The following is a 12582-nucleotide window of genomic DNA, read 5'->3' as shown; positions in this document are numbered from 1 at the left end:
TGATCGAGGGAGGAGGAGCTAGGGAGGCTTTGTGGGAAAGAAAGGTTAAGAGCTCTGTCTAGCCACATGGAGCTAAAGCTGATGACTAGATATATACAGAGAGACGAGCCAAAATTTTAGCTTGGCTAGGAGGAGGCAGATTGGAAGCAGTTAGATCTTGGAGTTAGCATAAAGGAAGCAGTTAAATTTGAGTTAATCCAGAGAGCATTGTTGTGGGAGAAGAGAGGAAGAACAAGGGCAGAAGATCCTACGGGAATCTCAGAGAAAGCTAATGATAAGGAAGATCCGCCAAAGGACATGCCGCGTAAACATTTGGATTTTAACAGGGGAGCTAGCAAGGGATGGAGACATGGAAGGGAGGACAGCATTTAAAGAATGTGGTTGACTGTGTTGAGGATGGATGAGTCAAGTAGAAAGAGGCAGAAGTAGTGGTTCTGAAATTTGGCTAAGAAGGGATGAGTGCAATGGACAGAAGACGCTTTGGAAAGGACTTGGGAGGGAATAGAAGCCGGCGATGGAGGAGAGGAATTCTTGACAGTGATCGCAGTGACTTCAAAGATGAAAAGGAGAAGAGGAGTTGAACTTTTCTGACTCTGGTTATTTCTCTAGCCCAGTTGTCAATGCTGTAATTTTTATGAGGCAGGAGGCTACGTTGCATTTGTATTTTCAAAAGAAAGAGTCGGGCAAGAATAAGAGGGTAAGGGGAAGAGTTAGGGAGGGGATGAGAGCGTACATGAGAGGGTCAGGAGATGGGCTGGGTTGAGGTCATGGGGCAAGTAAAGGAGACATAGGAGGAAAGCAGATGAGAATCATTAAAATCCTCTGTATTCAGGAGGGGGAGAGTGTCATATTTTCTTTGGAAAGGAAACAGTAAGGTTCTGTGGAGAGAGTAAAAAAGAGAGAGAAGTGGAGTGATGGGCACTTTGTCTGTGTGCAGCATTGTTGCTCCCTGAACAGGGATAATTGACTTGCTGACATCCCTGCTTCAGCCCTGTTCTTTGTCCTGTACTTCCTGGCTCTATTCTACCACAATACTGGCCTCTCATGCTTCTTGCATCACACTGTATTATTTTTTTCAGGTGGTTTTTACTGATATAACTGGCTGATTCTCCTGTTTCCTTTTCCTGCCCTTGTTTGATACATAAATGAAATTCCAGTGCTGCTGTTATTTGATCAAGAGAAGGAGAAAAATCTTATGCTGGTGACATTTTTGTACGTAGCAGACTTTGTCTTTTATAATGATGCATAGAAGTGTCATGCCCTAGTCTGCATTGATGAGACATGCACAAGTGAGTGCCAGAGACAGGGGCAGGGTGTCAATGAGTGTGATGAGAATTAAAATAATGCAAGATTTTCTTTCTTTTTTCCTGCTGTCATAATCCAGGCAGTGAGACGTTTAAAAAGCAAGTCAGTTTTTGGTGCAATAGCACCACTGGCTCTTTGTTTTTGCCTGGTGCAGATGAGCCATGGGCTGCCTGCTGAGGGCTCTCTTTCCGCTGTCTCTGGGGATCATTCCCATACCATCTATTGGGCCTTGTGACCTTCCCACTTATGGAGCTTTGCACCAGTGCAACTCCAACAAGTTCTTATGAGTTACTCCTGGTGTGCAGAATCAGGCCCACTGTCACTCAGGTCTGCATCCCTACTGTTGGATGGCACGCTGTCCATCATTTCTTAGTCTCCTTTCTCCCCCACTTGGCAGGGGACAACACTAGGGCAGGCTGATAAAGCTTCTATCAAATCTGTTTCTTCCAATGGGAAATTTGGGTTTCTAGTTAAACGCTCACTCTTATGAAAAGTCTGCTCGCCAAAGAAAGGGTTGGATGTTATTTTTATAAAAAATATAACATAGTGCCTGAAAGCAGACATGTTTAGGTTCAGAAATGATGTCGCTGTTCCTCAGGAGACCTGCAGTTTGGAGGTATCATGTTCTCTTTTTATGAGCTGGCCATCCCAGCTGGATTTCATCCCACTCTACAGCAGCCGGAGACTCCCAAGATTCACTGCTTTCACTAATGAAGAGGGGAGACTCCGGTGCATCTCACAGGAGATGTAGTCCTCTCTAAGAGATCTGCTTATAAAGGGAATGGGAGAATGAGACACCCAAACTACAACACCATGAAAAACACAGCATCACTTCTGAACTGTTGAACCGTACATTGCCCAAGATGCTATCCTGGGGGATTTAGTTCAATTTTGACTCTCGAAGAAGCCTTTATATATTGAGCCACACATATCACTTCCTGTAGCTCTTAGATTTTCCAGGTTTGACATTCAAGCATTTGATTCTTTTTAGCCTGTGAGCTCTGAAGCCTGAAGTTGTTTGTGGATGTATTCCAGGAAATGAAATCTATGTGTCTGTGGCAACTGCCGTGTTTTTTAAATGAATGAATGAATATAATGGTGAGAGGACATTATATCTTAACTTTTGGGAAGAGGGAAGTGGACAAGTAGCAAGAAAAGCCAGCTAAGGAGCTCAGTGTGTTAATCCTGACTTTACAATCGTAGTATCCCCGGCTAGTACAGTAACACAACAGGCTTCCAAAGCAAATCCCAGCGCTCTGCTCTTTAGATCTTGAAATGAAAAGCTTTAATTATGAACCCCAAACTGAGCTGCTTACTTAGAGCCGAACTCTGTAAACTTCAATGTGTCCTTTATGTTTGAAAGGGAATGAATTTGCATGGCAAAAAGAGTTTCTGTGTTTTAGTCTAACAAATATCTTGTTTTTCTGAGTTACAGAATCCCCAGATCAAACCTCACTTGATCTCATTTCTGCTCAAATGTGGTATTCAGGTCAAAATGGGCACAGATTTGTTGTGTCGTACTTTAACTAAACTAAATGTACACTTTGATACAGAGGTATGTGTGCTGCTATAATGCGTTGGACTAATTTAATGTCCTGGCCCCTACTGTTTATATTAAAGTATCTGAGATACTTAAATATGACCACTGGCTACTGAGTTTGATTCACTGTACATATGAAAATATGAGTAAAAAAACCCAGTCTGGCATGTAATCACATTATGAATTGATGGTCTGTGTAATTTTAAAAGAGCTCTCATGTGTGGGAAGTCCAATAGAATTAGATATTTTTTTCTTTTAAAACTGTGTAAAACTTTCAAAAGCACCCAGTTCCCATTTTTAAACAGGCTTTAGAAGCCTGATATACTTTTAATGAGAATTAAGCTCCTAAGAGTTGAGGACATGTCTACACGTGCACTTTAATGTGCATTAGCCTGTAGCTAATGTGCATTAAATAGTCGAATGTGCATTTTTCTAGTACCTCATGATAGAGGGCGCCTATATACAAGTGCCGAGGCTGTTCCAGCACTCTGGATTTTTCATTCCCCAGACTCAATTAATCAAATCTTCTGGAGTGGGGCCATTGCCATGCTCCAGCAGCCTCTGGTGTCCTGTGCAGTGTTCCCTCTAAGCTGTGTGGCGTGCGCAGCCATGCAGGTGCGCCTGGCAGTATGGCATGAGCATGCTTGGCAGCGCAGCATGAGCACACCGCACAGCTTAGAGGGAGCGCTGGTCCTGTGTATCAGCATCCCCATGCTTAAAAATGGTGGCAGGGCCCTTGAACTAAAGGTCGTTGACTGAGCTTTAGTTCAAGTACCCTGCTGCCAATTTCCAATTGGAACTTAGGGGCGTGTGTAGACAAAACAGGGGCCCTAAATTGAAGCAGTGGGTTTTCAAAAACACAGCTTCAATTTAGGGCTGATTAAACCCCTGTGTCATGCACATACCCCGCTGACTTACCTGCCTCTCGGGGGGGGGGGGGAGGGGAGGCTGGTGCTTCCCTCCATGGCAGTGGCAGCCCCCTCCAGGTGGCACCTGCCCACAGGTACCTGGCTCAGGTGGTCCTGGGGCGGGGGGGGTGCACTGCAGCTTCAGAGGGAAGCACCGGGCCCCCACGCAGCTTAGGCAGGCAGGCTCTGGGGGGGGAAAGATCAGGCTCGCCGCTTTTCTTGGGCAGAGCTGCCTTCCCGGGCTGCTGCCAGGCTGCCTGCAGGGCTCCCTGCAGAGTCGTGGAGTTGCGCAGAGCCTGGTGCTTCACTCCACAGCTGTAGAGGCAGCAAACTAAAACTCCTTGAAGGAATTTTAGTTTGCTTCGTCCCAAGTCATTTAAGGCGCATTACGCCACCGAATTTCCTACAGCAGCTGAAACTAATGTGCAACACGCCACCGAGGCATGCAAATACTGACACCATTAAAGAGGTACAAAAGCATTTAGCCTACTTCAAAGTGTCATGCACACATGCCTCTCATTTCGTCTACACACGGCCCAGGTTCCTAAGTCACTTAAATGTGTTTTTGAAAATTTTCTCCCTGAAGATTTTAGTATTCTTTGCAGAGGTTTGGCAAACTGTCCTATACAACTGTAGCAGGACTACAGCATGCATTACCTTCTTTAGGGTCCTCATCTAGTTTCTGTTAAAGCCAATGGAAAGACTCACGTTTTCTTCAACGTGAGTTGGATTGGATTTGAATCTTTATTCAGCAAAGCCCTCAATGCTGCAGCATTTTAGTGGAAATGTTCCCAAGTTCAAAAATCTCATATAACAGTTGTTATGATTTTCTTTGCAATGACATTATTAGTTGTATTCTGTGAGGTTTTCCCCAGGGAAGCTACATCCAAGGTACAGACAAGTCTGCAAAGTATCCTCAGAACCCATGTATCATCCTCCTATAAATCTCTCTTCAAAACTTTTTTCTACGAAGCCTACAAAAATCGTGACCAGAAATTGAGCAGCCGTTGTACTATAACCACTGCCTAGCATATTGACCAGTAGCGTTTCTTTGTTTCCCTCTACTTGTCTATCAGTATCCAGCTTGTACTTAGACCAGGACTTTTTGGTGAGATAAATTAACATGCACGTTGCTGCAGTGAGACTGTCTCCCGTATCCACACTAGAGAGTTTAAAGTTAGATTGGGTATCTCTACACTCTGCTGCAATCTGCAGTGCAGGGAAAACCTCCTGTGTGTAGGTTTCCAGGAGACTGTCATCATTACTTGTTAAGGAGCATGTTAAAATGCTTGATGTGAAAATACTGCCCTTTCTATTTTAACTCCTTTTGATCCGAGACAATCAATGCATGAAATTTGGGGGGGATGGGTGGAAGAAGAAACAGCTACAGGGGTATTTACTTGAGTGCCGTATCATCAAATGCTTTACGTTATGGTTCTCTAAGCAGTGCTTCAGGGCTTACATCCACTGTTTAGAAATATCTCCTTTAAATAAACAGATAAGGAGCAGCGCAAACTGTTGTAAGCTCATGCAATATTTATTCATTGCTTCTTTAGTAGTTTTTCTAGTAAATGTTTCTATCTGTAAGCAGTTTTTTGGCAGACTGCAGAGTCATGTCAGTCAATTCCCAATTCCTAATTTTAGGTATTACGGGATTTTTGTTTTTGTTTGAGAAACATCAGGGAACTTTTGTATTTATTATGGAGCTGTGTGTGAACAGTCATTAATTGCCTTAAAAAAATTGCTAATGACAGATACCTTAATAAACAGCCTCTGGGATGTTACAGTTTTATCAGCTAGCAGTAATAAATTAAGTACTGCAATGGTGCTTCTAGTTAGTTTTGTTTAAACCAGCAGGAGCAAGGAAGGAAGTATCAGGATGTGAAATGCATTAAATCATGGCAAGAAAATCCCTTTCATGTCGGGGATGGTTGCTGACTGTCAGTTGCTGAAATTAATGTTAAGAGAAACAAAGCTGGTGTTTTAAGCATAATATTATTAAAAAGGGACCATATCCAATTCATTAAATGAAAGCAGCGTGAACTCTGTGAGGGTGGCAAATAGTGCTTCAGAAGCATTTTAAAGTGATTTGGCAGGGTCTAAATCATTACAGAAACAAATTAAAATATATCCTCTAATAATGTGATCTTGTCTCCCTTACTGGTATCCCCTTGTAAGGGACACAGACAATCCTGATATTTGAAAAGGCTTCAGCTTGTCTTCTTTATGAGCCTCCAAGTGTGCACCACCAAGGACCCACCATTTAAACAGCTGCCTGAATTCTAGGTGCAGAAACGGAGACCACTTTAAAGAAAGAAACAAAAATGTGCCTCTCTCCTAACCGTAAACTTGGAACGGGGACCAAGCTTAACACCTATCTGGTCTGCTTGTGCAGAAGACTCCTCCCTTTCAGCATCTTGGTTAGCAGAGCTACCGTATGTAGATCACAGACTGGGGTCTCAATCCTGCAAGATGCTCCATGACTCAGATGGATCTTGCTCCTAAGTACAGACAATCAAAAAGCCTGAAAGTGAATCGATTCAATCCTGCTTCCGTCAATAAAAACAGAAGGAAAAATAGATCTGACATTAGAAGGCAAGGTTCTTTGGGTAGAAGTGATATCTTTTATTAGACCAACTGAGTACAGTAAAAGTTCTGTTATCTGACATTTTACAAGCTGGCATGCTCCACTAACCGGCATGCGAGCTTGTAAGATAAAGAGAAACCAGAAGTGCCCACCGCAGCACTTCCGATTTCTCTGAGGCTCCCGGGGAATGCCGGATAACAGAGCTTTTACCGTAGTTGGAAAAATGTTCTTTGCAAGCTTTTGGGTGCAATCACCCTTCTTCAGGCACAAGGAGTCTCATAAGGGAGGGGAGGAAGTGGGGGGAAGAAAAGTGTAAAAGGTCAGGTCTGGCAGGTACCTGGTGAATCGGATGTCAGACAGGCTTTTGTTTTCCTAATTTCCACCACACTTTAGCTTCTTTCATTTCTTGGAGATCTCAGAACAGTAGAAACTCCCTATACCTGAAGAAGGGTGACTATACCCATAAGTTTGCAAAGAACATTTTTCCAGCTACTTCTTTGGTCTAGTAAGAGATATCACATTTACCCAAAGAACTTTGCCTTCTAATATCAGATCTATTTTCCTTCTGTTTTTCTTGAAGGTAGCAGTAGCCAAAATGGAGGTTGGCCCTATTTATTCCCACATCAAGCTAAGTACCTATGGTCTATTCATGAACATCTATTACTTTGCATTTGCTTATTAGGCCAAAAGAGACCCTTGTGATCATTCAGTCTGATCTCCTGTACAAACACAGGCCATAGGACTTCCCTGAATTAATTTAATAGTAAGAGGCCTAAATTTCCTTTTAATGCCTATGTAATTGAGTTTAATGAATAGTCTCCCAGTCTATCAATATTTCAAGGGAAAAAACCCATAATTAACCGAGAGTCGTAAACACATTTAGACCCATATACTTGAACTAATAGATTCTAATTGGCTGTTGATGTTGACTGACAGAAACAACTAATTGGGTTTTCATGGTTTCTAAGAAAAAAAGTTGTCTAATCTTGAGCCACAAGTTTTAGACTTCAACTGGCACAAGACTGGCCGTTTGTGCCAGTTGACTGCATGAGCTACTGCATACTGCAGTGGAGTCAATGGAGCTATGAGGAGACGATCCTTAACATGCATGGTATGTCTACAATGCAAAATTCTGGGCAGCCTAGAAATACCTGAGCTAGCTCTGGACAAGCTTGCATACTAGAGGCAATATAACCTCTTTAACATGGTACTCCACCCAGACCAAGACGCCTTGCTTCTCAGAAGGGCTTGTTCCAAGCTACCTTGGGTACCAAGACACCACACTACATTGTGGTGCACAAAAATACATCTTATTACTGCAACACTCTTCATCCTGCTTGGCCAAACCTTTCACCTCTAGCCCTTAGATAGTATCAGCATACTGACTTGACTTGCATCCAAGCAATATAAAATGTGTGCTTGCATAAGAAGAGACTGACTTTGCTGCTACAAGAGGAACAAGCAGCGGGACCTGTTAAAGTGCGTTAGTGTTGTACAAAGGGCTGTAAAATAGGCCAATGGAGCTTGAGCCTCGTGAACATTTTAAATAAAAATAGCAATAATTATTGCTTGATCAGAAGAGCACTTAGGTACCAAGAGCACTTAGCAGTAGCTAAGGGATCTACACAAAAAGGGAAGACGCAGAGTAGACGATGAGCAGAAACTGCATAGTTAAATGGGAGAGTTCAGACTCAGAGCTCCAGGGGCAGCCTATGTGCTGTTTTGCTTGTATAGTGCCTTCTTCAGTGGGGCCATGATCTCTGTTTTGGGTGCAGTTGCAATAGAAATAATAATTAACAATAACAAATACCTGCAGAGAGAATGGGCGGTGATGTAGTGTGAAGTGGGAATAAGATTTACATCTCTATGTTCATGCTAATGTGCTCTGTGTCTAGCAGACTGGGACTAGAGAGTCATGTTGCTGCAGAGCAAGGGGGCCACATTGGCCCTGTATGTGCTCTGGGTTGATGTTACCCTGCTTCTCATTAATTATGAATTTCTAATTACATTTCCTCATGTGGTAATCACCAGGGTTTTGGTGCCTTATGGATGTCTCTGCTTGCAGAACTTCATTTCTGTGTGAATTATATATCATGTGAGGTAGTATGTGCAGGGCTGTGGGCTTTTTGGCTCAAAGCCTAGTCATGTCTGTGCAGGTTCCCACGCAGCATTTCCATTGAGCTTAATGAAGGTATCCTCGGCACCCTTGTGAGTTAATTATGACCAAACAAAAAAAACGAAGGCAGAAAAGGATTATGATGTGCTCGTGCCCATCCCAGCAGATCTCAGGGCTAAAGGTCAGATGTTCTCACTCTCAAGTCCATTCTGCCTCGCGTACCGTCTACCTGTTACTTGAACACTTGTCTCGAATAGTATGTTCATAAATGCATCTTGTATGATTGCCTGGTACCCAAGACTTTGTCATAAATCTTGCAAGATCTCTGAAGGTGTACACCAAAGAACTCTGTTTCTTCCTTCATTTTAAGGAATACAGTTACAAGCCTTGGCTAATAGCACGCAATTTTGATGTTACAAAATTGGCTCCCATTAAGCCTGAGTAATCCACATTTTCCGCAGAAATGGGGGAACTCAGCAGAGAGCAGAAAGAAGAATGGGAGACTCTCTCTTAAGGATGTATAATCTTGACACTGGACAAATTTGTAGCAGTGGAGTCAAACAATATGAATCATTTTTAAAACAATTGGAGAGGAGAAGCTTAGTGTTACAGAGTCTGTGCTAACTTTGAGAAGTTCCTGCAGTATTGCTGCAGCACCTGGCGAATGATGAATGAACTAAAATCCCCTTGCCCAGGGCACAGAGTGAACGTGGACAATGAGGTTCAGTCAAAGTGGTGCGATGCTATTTGTTGTGTGCTATAGACTCTGGTCAGACGCAGTAATGATCTTAAAGTTTGGTTTTCCTAACTTTGACATTTTATGTAGTTTAGATGTGGCCTTATTACTATTGAGAATAAGACTTAGATCCAGGGCTTACAATGTGAATTAAATAGTCATTGGGTACCAGCTTCTACCAAAGCTATATTTTTATATATATTTGGAGGAAACCCACTTTCACGGAGATATGGAGTATCCAATTGTCAGCCCATGTGTGGCACTGTAACTCTGCTGATCTGAAATAATTCCCATGTACAAAAACACCTGGTGCATATGAATGAGAGTTATCAGGCATAAAAAATAGAAATTAGGCAGTTTCATCTGATCAGATGTTTCTACAAGTGAAAAAATAAAAAATAATTTCCTGGTTGACTTGGCCCTTGGTCCCTATACACAACTGACTGAAATAACTGAGGGGCTGAAGCAAATAGATGTAAGTTGCTAGGTTGTATAGCGGAAAGAAACTCTTTCCAGAGTGCTGGTTATTGGTGATATGGATTGGATATTGCTTGTACTGGATGGAAGAAATGGGCAATACTAGCCATAGGAATTTGAATGTTTTTAATTATGAAAATAATTTTTAAATGCAAAGAACATGGGTGCGATTTTTGGCTTGGGCTGCAGAGTGGTGACAGCTTAAATATTGCTCCCTTCAGACTGACGGAGATGCTCCTTCCTAGGTGGAGTTTTGAAGAGGTCACAATGCAAGTATGAGTTGTTGTATAGATACACAAATAATGCAGGACTTGTGTGTATTTATACAGTCATATTTGCATTCTGACCTGGCCACCCCCAACCCCGCTCTGCTCCCTCTCCCTGTCCCATTTCCTGCTAATAACTCGTACATGCAGATGTACACAAGGAGTGAGCATTGGAGTGTAAACCAGCCTGAATATGGGTTCAAATTTACAATAATTTGCCGCCTGTGCTACTGCTCATATGCTTGGTAGCAATTATGATAGTTTCATGCTAGAAGCCCGAATTTGGCCCTATATCTCTTACCGTGACACTGAGTATAGTATTTAGGACTGTTCATGGAGAACTGCATTGGCAGGAAAAGCTATATTGTCTGCTCCTTTACTTAAAAAAAAAATCCTGGATAATATCTCATTTTGCTTTATGTTAGTCACAAAGATTAAGATAGAGAGCATTCCAATAATATTTCACCTGTAAAGGCTCCCCAAAAGAACATTTTCCCAACAATAAATGTGAGAGAGTACAAAATTACTTCTATTTCTGGGTGGAAATGCCACAAGAAAGCTTTTCCTGGCTGTATTTCACCAAGAAGCAAAATGACTGGATCCAGAATAAAGGCTCCCAGTCCTGATTCTAAACTTATTTATTTTTTTTTTCTATTGATTTCACACTTTTTTTTATGAGCGGAGGCAGGACAGATGTGTGTTTCAAACTGGGCTGTATCAGTGTAAAACTATAATGGTGTAGAAAGGAGGCTTCAAGTCTGAGCCCTTATTATGTAAAAAACTGTGTACTGGTTCTTTTGTTCTGGTAGAGGCTTTATTGTGAACTAGTCCAACTGTTATGTTCTCAGTGCATTAAATCTCTTTCATTAAATCTCTTTTTAATAATGCACATTTGTAAGATTAACAGGTGAATACATTATTTTCCAAAATGATAATTAGAGAGAAGAACTTCTTGCAGTAGACTTAACAGTTGCATGGTTTTCTTGTGACTTAAATTCATTCTTTTTTTTTTTTTATCATTACAGATAATCAGTAGAGAATGGCTGAGAACACCATAAGACTAACAGGAATTTTCCCCTATCTATTAAATCTTGCTAACAAGGATTAATGAAGAGGAGATGGGAGTTTTTGTTACAAGAACTGAGTGAGTCTTATGGACTTTATAGCAAACTATTTGTTGATTTAGTAGAAATTGTGTTTCACTAGCAGGGTAATTCATCAGCATCAGGCACTAGTACCACTGTATACAGTAAAATCAATTTTATATGAAACTCAAAACTTACTAGAAATTGTATGCTTGGAATAGCGGTGATTTTCTCTCTTGTTTCTATATATGACATAGAAGATTCAAATAATTATCCTACACCAAAATACGTAAGTAGATTTACTAAGATGCGCTGAACTAAATCAGTCATAGCTATTTAACAAAAATCCCCTTTATTTGGCCATAATTTTTTCCTGTTAAAAATAATAATTTTGTTTTGGAAAATAAATGTATAGTGAGCATTTTATCATGCAGTCAGCTTTCTGCATGCTTGAATGCCTTTATATCATATCTGGGCCATGACAGAACGTACGTACATCTTCTGACAGCAGAGGGAAAATATTTCTTATGAGTTTGTGGGTTCACTGGTGGAAATGGGTGAGTAGAATAACTGGTGTGTTCAGATTCTGGGTTCTCAGACTAACCTGGGTCTGCCTGTGTGTTACTGGGTGTTTGGAGTATATCTTGCAGCTTGCTTCCTTTCTTCTTTGGGAAAGCAAATGTTTGTGTGGCCATACTGACCATGACTTTGGTGTGGCTAAGTTTTGGGTCTCTCTTCATCTAGACAAAATGGTTCTATATTATTATGAATATGAACTAAGACAGAACCAAATCATGGACAGAAGAGACCATCAAGGAATTAAAAAAGCTTGACAGCCTCATAACTTGGGTTGCTTCCAATGCTTGTCACTTCATGTAGAATGCAAGTTCCCTCTGAGTTTGGCAGGACTGTGGATAAGGAAGAGACTTGCTGTGATGATGAAGAACGCTAGCTATCTCTCTCTCACAAATGTTCAGACCACTCAGAGGAAAACTAATTTCTGAAAGCTGTTTTCTTCATCTTAGCTGCATGTGTCTATTTATAGGGAATTTAATTTTTTCTTCTTGGGGAAAAAAATAACTTGGAGTATGTGGGTCAAGCTGTAATTGAAGCCATTTATTTGCAAATAACTGCTCAAAATTGAATGCTTGTGACATAAAACGTCTTCATGCTTGGGACCCAAATAACATCTCGCCTTAGAGACAAAACAGTAGTTTTCTGAAGTAGCCTTGGAGTCTTGCGGGTTTCTCATGATTTAAATGAACTTTTTTTATAATGAAGTTTTGAATGGGTTGCATTTTATAAAGGGGGCAGATAAGGGTATTGGAGTCAACTGGATGTCCATTGATATTGTACTGTTGACTGTCCAAACCTGAAGGATGATTTTATATTGTTGCTGAAAGCTGCAGTATGTTGATTGTGGGAATGTTATTCTGGTGGTTTTGGCTGCATCAGCTGCTGTGTATTGTACACGTGCATTAGTGCTGTCCTTCAATATAGTGAATCCTTGAACATCTGGTTGAGCTTGATGTTGGGTGAATTATTAGTCCAGAAAAAAATCC

At 41.4% G+C, this 12582-nt stretch overlaps 1 long non-coding RNA gene across 1 annotated transcript in view; it reads left to right on the top strand.

Moving 5' to 3' along the window:
- The window catches only part of LOC109283238 (uncharacterized), a 259540-nt gene that overhangs the window by 61684 nt on the left and 185274 nt on the right, over positions 1-12582 (top strand). Inside the window, exon 2 of the long non-coding RNA XR_009464008.1 lies at positions 10961-11079. This is a non-coding gene — a long non-coding RNA (uncharacterized LOC109283238). The remainder of the gene's footprint in view (positions 1-10960; positions 11080-12582) is intronic.

The sequence above is a fragment of the Alligator mississippiensis genome, chromosome 8, assembly GCF_030867095.1.
Source record: "Alligator mississippiensis isolate rAllMis1 chromosome 8, rAllMis1, whole genome shotgun sequence".
Classification (NCBI taxonomy): Eukaryota; Metazoa; Chordata; order Crocodylia; family Alligatoridae; genus Alligator; species Alligator mississippiensis.
The sequence above is the reverse complement of the archived record's forward strand: the minus strand, read 5'-3'. Positions and strand labels throughout refer to the sequence as shown.